Below are 16892 nucleotides of genomic sequence, written 5' to 3'. Positions count from 1 at the left end.
CCATAAAAACCAAAAACGAATTTCAAGATATCCGTAAAGCTTTTTTATTGAAATAGCCTAATGGTGACAACATTGTTTTTCCTTGCAAATAGGGGAACGAAGGCTATTATGGATTCAGATGCTAATGAGTACCACTTATTTAAAAAAAATAGCGATTCAAACACAAATGAATGTGTAAAGGGAAACCAATAAATATATAAAAATAGTGCAGTCAAATATTGTGTTTGAAAAGATATTATAGTATGCATTGGATTTTGACCTCTTTCGATGAAAACATTGCGTGCACTTTATGAAATAATAATTTAATTAATAATTGATTAGCGCTTACACATATGTTAGTGTTTGGCTAAGCTTCTTCTCCGATTTATGGCGTGCGCCTTGCTGTTGTCACACTAAGAAGAGGGACCTACAGTTTTACGCCGACTCCGAACGGCGATTGTATTTTAATGAGAAGCTGTTTTTCATGGCAGAAATACACACGGAGGTTTGCCATTGCCTGCCGAGGTGCCAGCGCTGTTAAAAAAAAACCTTTTTTCTAAATTTTTTTGCGATGTTGCTTTGACCAGGGCTTGAACCCAGGCGCTGCGGAGTGAAAGCGCGCACTGTTTACCACTACACCACAGCGACCACGTGCGACTTATATCTATGAACAGCTTGACAATTCATCATCCGGTTTCAAAAAATATCACAGATAATATTAAGACATCCAGCCGAGGAATCGGATAATAATAACAATGAGTCGCAATCTGCTGCAACAACTACACGTGTATCCTGCAACACTTCGCCACCTGCAAATTCTACATCATCACTTGAACTTTCAACGCCGCATACTGCCACTTCTATACCGCCACCAGCTACTTCTGCACCGCCACTTGAATCTTTTGCGCCACGTACCGCCACTTCTGTGACGCGGCCTACTACTGTTGAATAAAAAAAAGTTCGAAACTGATCAACAATTAGTTAAAATGATTGTTATTGAATATCACCCATTCAGTATCATCTACTTAACAGTGTTGATGATTCTTCTTCTTCTTATTTGGCACTACAACCGTTTGTCGGTTTGTACCGAGAACAAAAACTTCGCCAGTTGCCTCTCTCCTTTGCAGATTTGCGCCAGTTGTTCATCTTAAGTGCGGTCAGGTCCTTCTGCACTTGGTCCTTCCATTGTGTTCGTGGGCGACCTTGCCTTCGTTGTCCACCCATGGGTGCGGAGTCGAAGGATCTTTTCCCCGAAGCGTCGTTATCCATGCGTACAACATGTCCAAGCCAGCGCAATCGTATTATTTTTATACGCTTAACTATGTCCATGTCGTTAAAAAGCTCGTACAGCTCGTTATTCTATCTTCTTCGGTACTCGTCGCCCACGCGAACGGGGCCATAGATCTTGCGAAGAATAGTTTTCTCGAAAGCCCCCAAAAGCCTTCTCAAGTTTGTTAGACATCGTCCATGTTTCTTCGCCATATAAGAGGACGGGCATGACGAGAGGTTTGTAAAGCGTGATTTTTGTTCGTCGAGAGAGGGCTCTGCTTTTCAATTGCCTACCGAGCCCAAAGTAGCACATGTTGGCAAGGGCTATTCTTCGCTTTATCTCCAGACTGACATTATTGGTGGTGTTTATGCTGGATCTTATGTAAACAAAGTCCTTCACTACTTCTAAGTTATGACTGCCAACAGTGACGTGTGTCCCAATATGCGAAGACTTTTTATGTGTTGCCAGGAGGTGCTTTGTCTTGGTCCTCGTTCACCGTCAGAACATCCTCGTTAGCTTCTTTTTCTAAGTTGCCAAATGCTGCGCTGACATCCCTGAGTGTAAAGCCAACGATGTCAATATTATCTGCATACGCCAGCAGCATCGTGCTTTTGCTGTATATGGTGCCGCTGCTATTCATATTGGCAGCTCTTATAACGATTTCCAGCATCAGATTGAAAAAATTGTATGGTAGTGAATCGCCTTGTCTAAAACCTCGTTGCGTTTTTGCGGAGATCCCAAATTTAGACATGGCATTGTACAGGCAGTTTCTCTTCGTGTTATCAAAAGCAGCTTTCAAGTCAATAAAAAGATGGTGTGTGTCGATTTCCATATCGAGTGTCTTTTCCAGAATTTCAGGCACTGTGAAAATCTGGTCAGGTCTGAAGCCACAATGATGAGGCACAATCAGTTCGTTCGTAAAGGGCTTCAGTCTTTCACCCAGTATAGTCGACAGGACCTTGTATGCAATATTAAGAAGGCTTATTCCACGATAATTGGCGCAAACGGCGGGATCTCTCTTCTTGTGGATTGGGCAAAGTACACTGAGATTCCAATCTTCGGGCATGTATTCATCAGACCAAATTCTGCTTAATAGCTGGTATATGCGCCGGAGCAGTTCTTCGCCGCCGGATTTGAACAGCTCTGAGGGAATACCGTCGGCTCCGGCGGCCTTGTTCTTTAAAAGCCGCCTATTGCTGTTCTCACCTCGTCTTGGTCAAGTGGAGGGCCGTGAGTTTCGTCCATATAAATTGGTTCGGGCTCTTCTTCTTCAAACGCGCCACCTGTGTTGCCATTCAGAAGAGTTGAGAAGTGTTCCCTCCATATCTCAAGTGTACTCTGGACATCTGTTACCAAATTTCCATCCTCATCTCTACAGGAACCAGTCCCGGTCTTGAAACCATTTGATTGCTGCCTTATTTTCTGATAGAATTTTCGAGCCGCATTCTTGTCTGCCAGCATCTCAAGCTCTTCGCATTCACGTTTTTCTGCCTCACGTTTCATTCTTTTGAATAGGTGTATCTCCTCCCTCCTCCTTTCCCGGTATCGTTCAACTATCGCTCGCATGGCTATTGGCTGTAGGGTGGCTTTGTATGCTGCGTATTTCTCTGCAGCAGCCGCGCGGCGCTCTTCGTCATACCAGTTGTTCCTGCGCGGGCGGTAGTATCCCACTACCTCTTCCGCAGCGGCACAAGGCGATTGGGAGATGGACTCCCATTGCTCATTTATATCCGTTATATACGTTGTTAAATTGGGCTTTGATGCGGATCGTGGCGATTCGTTCACTGATGGGAGTAAACCTGGAGACGGGGTGTCTTAGTCTCGGCCCAACAACAAATCCCACACCAAATTTGAGCGCCGTCTCATGGTAGCTGTAGTAGATGTCACACGTTGCATATTTGATGCAGCCGTGTCCCGTCCATCGCATTTCCTGGATTGCAGTGATGTCAGCCTTATATTTTTCGAAGACATCTAGCAGTTGGATAGGGGCACCTTCCCTATAAAGGATCCAGACATTCCAAGTACATATCCGCAAATCATAGTTCTTATTTCGTGAGCGAGGGTCGTCAACGTGTGGGGGGCGGCCATCCGAGGCCATTTTGTTCCTTTCATTGGTAGGCATTTTTACGTGGCGGGTCCCAAGGCCAGCGCACAACCATTACTGGGATGAGTGGCTATTCAACCGGATACACCGGATTATATAACGAACCTATTGCTGCAAGACAGACGCCCGCTTGTAGCCGCACCCACTGATGAACAGACGCTGCAGATTTCGGGAGCCCTTAAACTGAATAAGTCGGAGTGGCCCCACCGAAGCTCCCTCTTTTTCGGGCCCACTCGGGTTGGTTACCGCATCTCGCAAATGGGTTGCTCACGTTGCCCAGAGTGCGCGAACGGGGACGGAAGAGTCGGGATTGAGTATAGCCGTGCAACTGTAACTGCATAAGAAGAACGGCTATACGCCATTGCACTCCAGTGTTGATAATAGCATTTGGCAATTTCGTATGAAAATGTAATTCAAATTGTACTTTTTATCACTAAATTGTACCAAATTTTGATACTGTTATTTTTCTAATATGTATAAAGTTATTGTGTAGAACTTGTAAAATAGTTGCTAAAAAAACAACTGGAACCGCTTTGTAACTATATTTCCCTTATTTTATTTACCTCAGATATTATGATTTTATATGCATGTACTATGTAAGAAAATAAATGTATATAAACATAAAGATTTACATTTTATATCTATTTTTGGGTTTCGATCGGTTCGTATTTATGTTTTTTAAATTTTAATATTTTAATAGGTTTGTCCGATCTTGCATTCTTTAGTGCAAATAAAACAAAGCTATTCCACTATTGTTGCCCAACGTTTCGCTAAACTCATTAGCATCCTCGGACAAGCCTATTAAAATATTAAGATTTACATTTTAAATTTACAAAGTTGCCAGTAAGTTCCATAAAATTACTAATCCAGTAAATAATAACTCGTAGTTTCAACTGTGCCTGAGCTTTTTATCAATGTTGTGTTATGATAGCATTGTCCTCTAGAATTAAGATAATCTCTAATTCTTATTAAATTAGAAATTGTTTCTACTTGAAGTTCATTTCGACATTTTGTTTCTTTCGACAGTGGCTCATTTAAAACATTTTCTGTGATTCTTACTTTTTTCCTAATTTCACAAATATTGAGGTTGCAAGGTGTTCAGCCCTAAGTTCTGTGTTGCCGTCTTCTATTCTAGCAATTTCACACTTCTGAAACAATAAGTCTATTAGTGGAACAATGATTTGTATGTGATTGTATAGTACAGAAGAAGGGTTCAGTTTGAATGAGAACTTCGTCATTAAAATTAAGTTTTTCTTTATAGTACGACAAAAGTTAGAAAATTGTCTAACGTTTTTTCTAAAATTTGGAATATCTTCCTATTTTAAATTTTCTTTGTTTTGGTAAATGAACAATTCCTCTCTTATATCAGTTTTATGCGATTCTAAAGGCCGATTTCAAATGAATATTTAAACGGCACTTAAGTTTAATTTTGAATTGTTGTTTAAATGCCATTTAACTTTTATTGGGTTTCAGATCAACTTTATTTACATATTACCTTGTTTATGCCAACACATAAAGCGCTTTAACCCAGTTCGCTGTGATTCAAAACGGAAGCATAAATCAACTTTCAATACGCTCAGAAATTCGAAAGTGTATTGACTCGAATTTATTTTCAAATCGCTTTTTTATTTCTCACATCGGTTAGAAAGCAGGTATAAACACATCACTCATTTGACGCGAAGTGAAAAAAGGCTGGTTTTTGAGTTATTATTATAACAAATTTGAATTCTTGTTCGCTTCCATTTCCGTACACCACGCAAATTAATTATTTAAAAAATATCGAATAAAAATAATAAATTTCGTTGACTTGTGAATACGGTTTCATCGAGTGCGCAGGTATAAATGCTTGAAAGAAATATGTGTTGAGTAAGATCAGCTATTTATGATGCGATTCTTGCGTAGGTATAAACAAGGTATATATCTAACAAGTGACAACACTGTTGCTTGCTATTGAAATTGTTGTTGCATTTGCTTGTTTGTTTACATTTTGCACTGAACAGCTGATTTGATCGATTATTTGCATAAACAGCCTTTATATGCTTTGACTCATGCATTTTCCTCTTTAAAATGCGCATAAGCAGCCGAACAAATGCAAGAAATTTTTGGGAATTAACTCGGATACAGGGAATTTTCGATGACAACACTGGTAAAAACCGGCCATCTTTTGTCTTTTGTACAAGTAAGCAACAAAAGCGGGCGAGTTTCGCGTCGGCGGTAGCCGAGTGGTGAGAGTTGCGGGCACAAGCCTGTAGCTGTCAGGTTCGATCCTCGGTTGGAGCGATTGAGAAAAGTTTTTTTTTGTTTTTATTATTTATTTTATATATATTTTTTTATTTGATTTATATATTTAATTTTAATTTATTTTACTTTCATTTGCTTTATTTTATATCACATTTTTTATTTTACTATTAATTTAAATTTTTAGAGTTGATTTTTATTAAAAAGTCAACAACAACTAACTGAGACCAACATAAAAAATAAAGAACTTATAAGAAAAAGAATGAAAACGAAATAAATGAAAATTCTAATGGCCGTGGGTCCCGAACCCACGACCTTGCGGCTCGTTTATCCGCATTACTGCCGTCTGTAAGGGTAAAATTATTATGCGCATATGTGTGCCAGATTATATGCATAAGCTTTGCCGTCTCTCACAGCTTTAAGTAAAAACCTTTAGCTTCCATTTTTAGCCACAACGAATTTTAGCTCTTTTTAGCCTTTTTTAAAAGGAATTTGGTTACCACTAAAAATGATTCGCGACAACACTGGTGCATAGGCTTTGGTCAGTGTTGCCACAAAAAATTACCAAATTCCTAAAACACAAACGAAAAATCCTCAAAATCCGAACAAATTACTCAAAATTTTCTTATTACAGATATAAGTATTGAGTATTTACGGTCGATGCGAAAAGCGTACGGAGGCACACAGACCGCAACCTTACTCCTACCCGAGAGCTTTGCCAATAAGNCACTACATACGTAGAAGTCTGTTGGTTTTTGATTTCTACGTAAAAATGGTATAGCAGTGCATGCAATGCCAAGTATGCATAACAGAGCCTTAAGTATACAGGCATTCGAAAATATACTGTTAAATCTAACAATTGATGCTAGAGGCAGGCAGAATGTTCTTATAGCAGGCGACTTCAACGCGTGGGCACAAGAGTGGGGATGCCGCAGTACAAGCCCAAGAGGGAGAGCTCTTCTGGAGGCTTTCGCTTGTTTGTACGTCGTTTTACTAAGCACGGGAACTGAACACACTTTCAGCCGAAACGGTTTTGGGTCAATAATAGACCTGACCTTTATCAGTTCCGGGCTATATAGATTCACTGAATGGAAACATAGCACGTGTTATACGCAAAGTGATCATTCAGCTTTAATTTGCAATATCAACTGCAGACGAGAACTGTCTAAGCGGACTCACAACCCCGGAGTATCGCACGGGTGGAAAACCAGTACTTTCGACCCCGAATCGTTTACCAGCATGCTACCATCCACCGTTTACCAAGGGTCAGCAGACTCCATGGCCGAACACCTAATGGCCGACATTCGCGCAGCTTGCGATGCATCAATGGCCGGGAGAACTTCCTCCAAGTATCGTCATGCGGTCTACTGGTGGAACGATAACATAGCGGACCTGCGAAAGAAATGTCTAAGATGTAGGCGAAATGCTCAGAGAGCTAGGGAAAGAGACAACTTCGTGGTATTTCGTGCGGCTTATAAGAGTGCACGCGACGCGCTAAAGAAAGGAATTAAAGAAAGTAAACGGCAATGCTTCTTAGAGCTCCGTGATGATGCTGAACGGAATCCTTGGGGCTCGGCTTACAAAATTGTCTCAAAAAAGCTGAAAGGCAGAAACATGAACCCGACAAACGCTGCATACCTAAAGTCCGTCGTGGGGACACTATTTCCTGTACAGAGACCGTTAGTGTCCACTATGGATGGCGAGCCGTTGAGTGTTGTTGACCCTGTAACGGAAGAAGAAATCACACTCGCAACATCGAAGGTGGAAGTAAAGAAAGCTCCTGGCCCCGATGGCGTACCCAACATAGCTCTTAAGCTTGCAGTCCACCAGTGCGCTTCCTTATTCCTACAAGTTTTTAATGAGTGTTTCACGAATGGAACTTTCCCTCAAATCTGGAAGAGGCAAAAGCTGGTCTTAATACCAAAGCCGGGTAAACCTCTGGATGATCCCTCAAGTTTTCGGCCTATTTGTCTGCTAGACACAGCAGGTAAAATCTTGGAGCATATTATAGCTAAACGTCTCGACAGGGAAGTCCAAGAAAAATGCGGTATATCGGCAAACCAATTCGGGTTTAGAAAAGGGAAATCCACTGTGAAGCGGTATCAGAAGTCATTAAGTTAGCATGGGATGCAACAAGCGGTACACGGTGGCTGGGAGGAGCAAAAGAATACTGCGTTATTGTTACCTTAGACGTAAAGAACGCGTTCAACTCTGCCAACTGGGCTAAAATACTCGATAGACTGGAGAGCATTGGCATTTCTTATTATGTTCGGAGACTAATACGAAGTTATTTCCATTCGCGAGTGTTGTGGTACGAAACGGAGGAGGGCCTGCAACGGGCTGAGATAACAGGTGGCGTTCCACAAGGATCCGTACTAGGACCCTTGCTATGGAACATTATGTATGATGGAGTTCTCCGTACCGAATTGCCTGAGGGATCATCCATAGTGGGTTTTGCAGACGACATTGCGGTAGTAGTGTCTGCGAAACTGCTTGATGTCATATGCGAAAAGGTAGCATCATCAGTCAGCGTGATTAATAGCTGGTTAAATAGCTTCGGCCTGAAGCTAGCTGAGCAAAAAAACAGAAGCAATACTTATCTCGAGTCGTAAGAAACTAGAGGAGGTAGCGCTAAAAATTGGCGACCACACCATCACGACGAAACCCACAATTAAATACCTGGGAGTGGTGCTAGACAAGCGTCTTACTTTCAGCGCCCACCTGAGCTATGTGAGAGAGAAAGCAGCTTCAACGATCACGGGACTATCGCGAATAATGCTTAATACGCGAGGACCGAAACAGCGCAGGCGTTTACTCTTAGCGAGCGTGGTTAAAAGCCAAATACTGTATGCGGCCCCAATTTGGTCAAACGCCGCACAGTGTCCATCATACTTCCGCGGAGTCAACTCAACATACCGTTTATGCGCGCTCCGAGTTTGCAGCGCCTTCAGAACAGTGTCGGACGAAGCAGCTTTCGTAATCGGCAGTATGATACCCGTAGATATACTAGCAAGAGAATCGACGGTCCTTGCATCCACGCAGCCTACTCTAACTCAATTAGACCGACATCAAGCCCGGCAAAGCAGCGTTACGGAGTGGCAAAACAGGTGGAATAGTACGACTAAAGGTCGTTGGACCTATCGCTGCATACCAAACCTGGTATCCTGGCTTAATAGAACGCATGGCGAAGTAGATTTTTATCTGAGCCAGTCCTTGAGTGGTCATGGCTGTTTTAAGGCATACCTGTTTAAATTCAAACATGAGCACGACCCCTACTGCGACTTCTGTCTAAGTGGCGTGGAAGAAGATGTCCACCACGTATTCTTTGAGTGCCCTCGTTTCCATCGGCAGATGAACCAACTTAAACTTGCCGTTGGAGGGGTGTTTACGCCACAGTCAGTAGTCGACTATATGGTGAAAGGAACCAGCGAATGGGCATCCACCAGCGATACACTAACTTCGATTTTGAAGGAACTGAGGGACCTAGAGAGACAGCGGCGTATCAGCAGTGCTTAAGCCAACTCTTAGCATAGCCGCGGACTGGAACTAAACTATGATGTTCACCAACCAAAGCGTAGGCGCGGACTGGAACCTAGGCCGTTCCAGCCGCTCGAGCAGTGCGGCTAAGAAAGTTGTGCTTTCAGACCGCACCTTGAACATGAAATCTAACAATTAAAGCGCATGCGCGGACTGGAACCTAGGGCGTTCCAGCCGCTCAGGTGGCAATCTCGAAAATTTGTGAAATCGATAAATACGCGCGGACTGGAACCTATGGCGTTCCAGCCGCCCAAGTGGCAATATCGAAAAACTATTGCAATCGAAAATAGGCGCGAACTGGAACCTAGGGCGTTCCAGCCGCTCAGGTGGCAATCTCGAAAAAATTTTTGAAATCGATAAATACGCGCGGACTGGAACCTAGGGCGTTCCAGCCGCCCAAGTGGCAACCTCGAAAAATTTTTGCAGTCGAAAATAGGCGCGGACTGGAACCTAGACCGTTCAAACCGCAAAGGCAATATACATACGTATGCGGGCTTGAAACTCGTCGCATAAGGCATTTTAAGGTTTTTGCTCTTACTGTCTATAAAGGCGAAAATAATAAGTGGTATCTAAGAGATAAATGAATAAATAGTTAAAAAAGGGTAATTATCCTTAAACAAGACGTGGCAAAGCCTACCAGGCGTAGCCCAGGACTGAGTACAACCGACTGGAACGAACGTGCGAGTCTAGTGCTCAACCGCCTCCCGACGAAATACTTACGGTGGTACCGGGGGGTTCGGTACTCGGACAGTAGGAGGTTTAGTTCGGGTTAAAGTCCCACACTGACGGGTATAGGCTTTCGATGCTTCCCCCTCGTAAAAAAAAAAAAAAAAATTAAAAATATGTATGTAGGTACTCGTAAGCATGCGCGTTGAAGATGTTTGCAGTGTTTGCGGTCATTTGGTTGGCAAAGTAAGATTTTGATCGGATAGTTGAATTAAGCTTTTAAATACGTAATTATAAAAATATATATTTCAAACATCATTTGGCATATAAATGTTTGCCAATTGTACCTTTTAAGTATTTGCCAATCCTGCCTTTAAAAATAAGAAACCTAATTGGTTTGGCCATTGATAGAGCCAATATTATGGCTGGAGACTTGGGCGGGCTGAAAACATTTTTGAGTGCAGACACCGATTTATTTTATATAAAGTGCACATGCCACTCACTTCACTTTTGCTCAAGCTACGCTTGTAAAAAATTGCCGAAAAGCATTGAGATACTGTACCGCAACTTTTACAGTTTCTTTTCCCACAGTCCAAAGAGGATACATGAACTGAAGGAATTTCACGTGATTCACTTTGCATCTCTGCTTCTTGTTCTTTGCTTTTGTTTATTGTTTAATGTGTTGTTTATTGTGCATTTCAACGGTGGAGAAAAATGTGTAGTGGTTAATTAGCTATCTCAATAGCTTTAACGAATCTAGCTATTTTTTCAATGTTTGTGCTGGTGAGGATGAGTGTGGTCTATGTGGTTTGACAGCCGTTATCGATACAAATTAGAGAAGACAACGATTTGTTCTTGATTCGCATGGTGATTGAATCTGAATCACCTACGAATTAAGTGATTTGCTCTCAAACTTTTTTATGGCGAATTACGTGCTTCGGTTCGTAATTGGGACGCCAATCACGAATGAGAGAGCGAATTACGAATGGGAGAGCGAATCACTTGGCGTGGAAACATCGTCTAATTTCCCTCCATATCAAACAAAACTTGCAATAGAATACCGTAAGCTCGTCAGTGAAATACACAAACAAATCCTTGCCGAGTTAACTACACTCTAAAAAATTTTGTTTAAATTTAAGCATATTAAAAAAGGTAACCAGTTTCCTCTCTTAGGGGNAGATACTGTACCGCAACTTTTACAGTTTCTTTTCCCACAGTCCAAAGAGGATACATGAACTGAAGGAATTTCACGTGATTCACTTTGCATCTCTGCTTCTTGTTCTTTGCTTTTGTTTATTGTTTAATGTGTTGTTTATTGTGCATTTCAACGGTGGAGAAAAATGTGTAGTGGTTAATTAGCTATCTCAATAGCTTTAACGAATCTAGCTATTTTTTCAATGTTTGTGCTGGTGAGGATGAGTGTGGTCTATGTGGTTTGACAGCCGTTATCGATACAAATTAGAGAAGACAACGATTTGTTCTTGATTCGCATGGTGATTGAATCTGAATCACCTACGAATTAAGTGATTTGCTCTCAAACTTTTTTATGGCGAATTACGTGCTTCGGTTCGTAATTGGGACGCCAATCACGAATGAGAGAGCGAATTACGAATGGGAGAGCGAATCACTTGGCGTGGAAACATCGTCTAATTTCCCTCCATATCAAACAAAACTTGCAATAGAATACCGTAAGCTCGTCAGTGAAATACACAAACAAATCCTTGCCGAGTTAACTACACTCTAAAAAATTTTGTTTAAATTTAAGCATATTAAAAAAGGTAACCAGTTTCCTCTCTTAGGGGCGTTTTCTGAAGTAACCTCTAACTTTAAAGCTCACTTTATATTTAAAGGTTGGATTAAAAGTAAAACTATGTCTAAAGTTAAGCATTTCTATTATCGGTTTATGACGTATGTATCTTTCTTGGTTGTAAACCAACTTAAAACGGATAATAAAATGCTCTACTTTAGGCACAATCACAAATTCTTATGTAACCTTTGTATATACAGTGAACTTTAAAGTTACAGGATACTTGAGAAAACGGCCCTTAATGTATGCAAATTTGCACAACCTGTTAATCAATTTAAATACTGCTTTTTAACATTTACTTACCATATGTGCGGCATAGAACAAATTTGAAATTTGTTTGTTGAATTCTAAACACTTAAGGCCAAATTCACAGCTAACTACAGATTTTCAGTACAGCACTGTGAATTTGGCCCTTAGAGCCGTTAATTTAACTATTTTAAAGTATAGCTAAATCATTAGTTAAACTAAACTACAAAAATTTCTATAGAATTTTCTTAGTGTTCACAATTACACAGTTTACACATCAAATGTTTAAAATTTGCTTTGAAAGTATTTTGTTTAAACTAACGTATATTAAGAGAGTTTACCAGTTTCTTCTCCTAATGTGTGCAAATTTAGACACCGTGTTAATAAAATTAAACACTGCCTGTTTACTTTTGCGTACCAAATTTGTCGCGTAGAGCAAAATTACACACAAAATGTACTTAATTTTTATTCTTGGTAGGGAATGTATTTTTGCGTTAAAAACGCTTGCAATTTGAAACAANGCCTGTTTACTTTTGCGTACCAAATTTGTCGCGTAGAGCAAAATTACACACAAAATGTACTTAATTTTTATTCTTGGTAGGGAATGTATTTTTGCGTTAAAAACGCTTGCAATTTGAAACAATTCATGTGTATATTTTAAACATCTCATGTTCAAAAATCCTGTCTTGAACATCCTATGCGTATACTTACACAAATTTTGTTTGAAAATAAACACTTTTCAGTAGCAGTTTTACATGCAGTTTTTAGAGTGTATAAAAAAATTTCGGAACGAACACTGAAGCAGCACTGACAGTAAAAAACGGCACTGTGCCGGACGATCTGAGCAACTCTATTTGGGACTGGGGCAACGATATTATATTTTTCACTGACACTGATAGGTATGGCACTGATATGTGTAGATAGACTTTTATTGTAAAAATCACCTATATAACTGATTTGAGGTCGATAAATAAATGCAGATCTAATTCCGATTGCAGGCATCGTTAATATTCGCGCCGCCGCTACTATTCTCCGATTGCGGGCCATTGTCCTTGCGGCTCTCGTTTGTCTTGACAAATTTCTTTTAGCTTTAGGTATTTTTAAACACTTCGCACTATTCGGTTATTTTAAATTTTTTTTTTTATATTTAGTAACGAAATTCCACTTTGTATAAGTCAAGCCTTTAACGAACTTGCTAATTTATCAACTTCGCGAAGACAATGTGCCGAATTCCCATGAAGGCCAACAAATAGACATATGTACATATGTACATCATTAATTTGCTGTAGTTTGTGCATGCCACTACAGCGTTGGAAAAATGGTTTTCGGCTAGACAGAGGCAGGATTCCCATAAAAAAAAGGTCTAAAGTACTTTACCATATCAATTCTAATTTGAACATAGTTATGCACATATGTATGCATGTATTCAAGTCTAACCACGATTGAGAGAATACAAAGGTTGCGCCGATCTCGGACCGCTATTCCTCTCTTAATGAATTTGACAGAATCGTTGTTTGCATGACGTCACACTTGTGCAACTTGTTTACGTTTCCCTTGCAACATTTTTTCTTCTTCTTCCATTCTTGCTCACGTTTTGGCATTTCTCTCTCGCAATTGCACCAGTGTGACGTCACTCAAAAGTTATTCTCCAAAATCCTCTCTGATCGGCGCAATCTTGTATTCTATCATTCTTGAAGTCTAACGCAATTGATTGATTTGTTGAAGTTTAGTTTTGTTTAGGGCAGAATTTGCATAAAGCGAAATAGATATTTCTTTGCTGTTATTTATGCAGTTGCTCTCAGCTCGATTGGTGCAATCTTGTAATCTTGGTTATTTATTCTGTATGCTACCACAGCGATTTAAAATAAGGTTTCTGCTGCGTAGCGGCAATTTTTTTCACGAATTTCATGAAGATGAATGTATGTATGTATGCCACACCAAGAAGCTTACAGTGAGCATGCTGGGCAGTGTTGCCGCGCATAATTTTTAGTGGTAGCCGAATTCCTTTAAAAAAAGGGCCAAAAAAGAGCTAAAAAAAATCGTTGTGGCTAAAAATGGTAGCTAAAATTTTTTACTTACATACGTAAACATTTTCAATAAGTAATGATATATAAAAACAATGAACTCTGGAAAAAAAGCTAATATTTTATCCAACCAAAAACCTTTTTGTATAAAAGGGGAAATATACGACACCAGCTTGGTGGTTCCATCAAGTGATTGTACCATCAGGCTCGAAGCATATAACTTACCAGCATGCTGATACAATATTTATTTATTTAAAAATGAGGTTGAGAAAAGATCGAAATGATTAGAGCCGAAATTTCATAATTTTTCTAACATTTTGTTAAGCATTGTTTTTTTTTTTGTAATTCACAACTGCAATATCGTGAACGTTATCTTCCACAAACACGGCTTTGACTCATATAGGGCAAGAAATTTCCGCCAAATAATTTTTACTTAGAAAATTTAGCTAATTTCACCACTCACGACACCAGTATGCCAGTACAATCACACAACAAGAACATACACGGTTAATCGACTTGATGGGTCGTTTAACAAATTTGGCATATTAAGGGCCGTGAACTTATCTATTTTAAACTATAGTTAAATCGTTAACAGATAAGTTAACAGCCCCACACTTTTACAGTATGTATGGATGAAAGCGTAAGGAGCATACGATACATATATGTATATATATCAGTCTTTCTTAGTTTAAAAATTCATCTCTTACATGAGTGCAAAAAAAAACAAATTAAGCATATACAACGTTTTCATGCCAAGTATGAATAAATTCTAAAAAGGGCTAAAAAAAGGGCTAGGGGCAATTTTAAATTTATGTGGCCAAAAAAAGTATGTGGTAGCTAAATTTAGCACCAAAGGGCTAAAACGGCAACACTGATGCTGGGGTGAACATGTGCCGATCACAGTATAGACAGTAACCCACGATTGAGAGAATACAAAGGTTGCGCCGATCTCGGACCGCTATTCCTCTCTTAACGAGTTTGACAGAATCGTTGTTTGCATGACGTCACACTTGTGCAACTTGTTTACGTTTTCCTCGCAACATTTTTTTCTTCTTCTTCCATTCTTGCTCACGTTTTGGCATTTCTCGCTCGCAATTGCACCAGTGTGACGTCACACAAAAGTTATTCTCAAAAATCCCCTCTGATCGGCGCAATCTTGTATTCTATCATTCTTGACAGTAACCAACCTTTTTGGGTTGTTGTTGTAGTAGTCGTTGTTGTTGTAGTTATATTCACTCCTGAGGAAGGCACGGGGTTGTGTGCTGCTATTTAATGGCCTTCCTCAGACTTTTTCTTAGATTTCAGGGTTGTGTGCTGTATTATTATTAGATAAATAAATTTAAGTATTTGTCAAATCGTGATTTTATTACAAGAAAATTATAAATGGTGTTGAAAAACCAAACAAACGCTCGTGCGAAAGCTCTATTTTTGTGTATTGTTAAAATTTATACATGGCGTACTTATTCTTTTGTGGACTTTATGTTACTTGAGAATTTAGACAACGTGCGAGCTGCCAGGTTCTGTTATCAATATAATTAACACCAGCTTTTCCGAGTGGTTGCCTTTCAATAAAAAGAATAAACAAATATTCTCAAATAAATTGGATTTATTTTATAACTGACAACTAACCTACGCTTTTCGTTCTTTTCTCCATTTTAGTTTTGACTCCTTATTACCGCCAACAGCTTTATGTGTATACATATTTACAAGCTGTCAAAATTTTGCGTAGTCCCACGAGCTAGGTAAAAACTATGGCATTTGTATTCACAACGAGAAATCTCAAAAATTTTGTTTGGTCTTTCCAAATTTTCTCTTTTTAATCAGTTGGCAAAGGCCCTCAGTGGCAGCGCTCCGAGCGTTGAGATAGTAACTTCATGTCAATTAGTAGAAAAGTTCCATTTTGAAAAAACTTTTTATTATGATGAGAAAATTTTACATTTCTGCTGTGCCAATTCCTAACTTTTTACTGTTGGAAATTTTTGACAGTTGCTCTGGTTCAAAAGAAGTTGAGCAATTAAAATTAGAAATTATACAAAAAAGACTTGTCTTTACTGACATTTATTCTTCTAGAACTAAAAGCCATGAATTTATTAGACGCCTTAGTAATAAAATCAATCCATCAGGCGGGTTGAAAATTTTCATTCACCTCATAGTTAACAAAAATTTACAATCCGTAGTACTTTTCTATCAATTCGCAAATGCAGTTAATTTAAATCGTTTAGAAAATGCGTCATTTATGTATACCATTTTATGTGGAATTATTCAATAAATTTCGTTTTACACTATACTTCTTGAAACTATTTAGAGTTAATTATTTTTTGTTTCTTAAAAGCAACCCTGCGTGCTTGGAAGGCGTGTGTACCAATAATTTCATCCCTAGCATATTCATCCCCGAGGAAGGCAGTCGCCAAATTCACCGAAGGTTGTTTACTGGTTATATTGTGGTGCCGATATCGCAGCCAGCGTTGCCAGGTTGCCATTTTTAACGTCATTTGGACGTTTTTTGTATCCTGTTGACGTTTGGACGTTTTTTGTGTTAAAATATGATGACGTTTTTTAACTTCCCAGTAATTTTTCTCTGTTACTAAATCTTGTAAGTAGAACTGAGTTTGAATTATTTTCTTAATAAATCTTTACAAGCTTTTTGCTTCAAAAGATATTTATTCTTTGGACACAGATGACTTAAATATGAAGCAAACCAAGCGTACGCGCAGGCTTATTATAATGTTTGCTATTGCACATTAAAAGCCAAATCAGGAAGAGCCGATCTATTGCAACACGCACGCTCACAAAAGCTTAAAAAAAGCTGCGCAGCATAAAAAGTCAGAAAAAAAGAGGCGAATTTTTTAGGGCTTCATTGAAAATGTGATGAACGCAAACAAGGCTGAAATATTGCTATGCTCCTTCTTAGCAGAACGTAATTTAGCATTTTCGACAACCGACCCCCTAAAAAAAATTATTTAAAATCAACGCGATTATTTAGCGCCTTTGAACTTGTACATTATTGCCCTGAAATTTAAT

At 39.4% G+C, this 16892-nt stretch overlaps 1 protein-coding gene across 1 annotated transcript in view; it reads right to left on the bottom strand.

Annotated features, from left to right (window-relative positions):
• Positions 1 to 16892, bottom strand: part of LOC108360047 (protein unc-13 homolog A-like) — a 106687-nt gene that overhangs the window by 35519 nt on the left and 54276 nt on the right. The gene's annotated exons all lie outside the window — the stretch shown is intronic.

The sequence above is a fragment of the Rhagoletis zephyria genome, unplaced genomic scaffold (assembly GCF_001687245.7).
Source record: "Rhagoletis zephyria isolate East Lansing unplaced genomic scaffold, Rhagoletis_zephyria_1.1 Rzeph_scaffold_00509, whole genome shotgun sequence".
In the NCBI taxonomy this organism is placed as follows: domain Eukaryota; kingdom Metazoa; phylum Arthropoda; class Insecta; order Diptera; family Tephritidae; genus Rhagoletis; species Rhagoletis zephyria.
The sequence above is the reverse complement of the archived record's forward strand: the minus strand, read 5'-3'. Positions and strand labels throughout refer to the sequence as shown.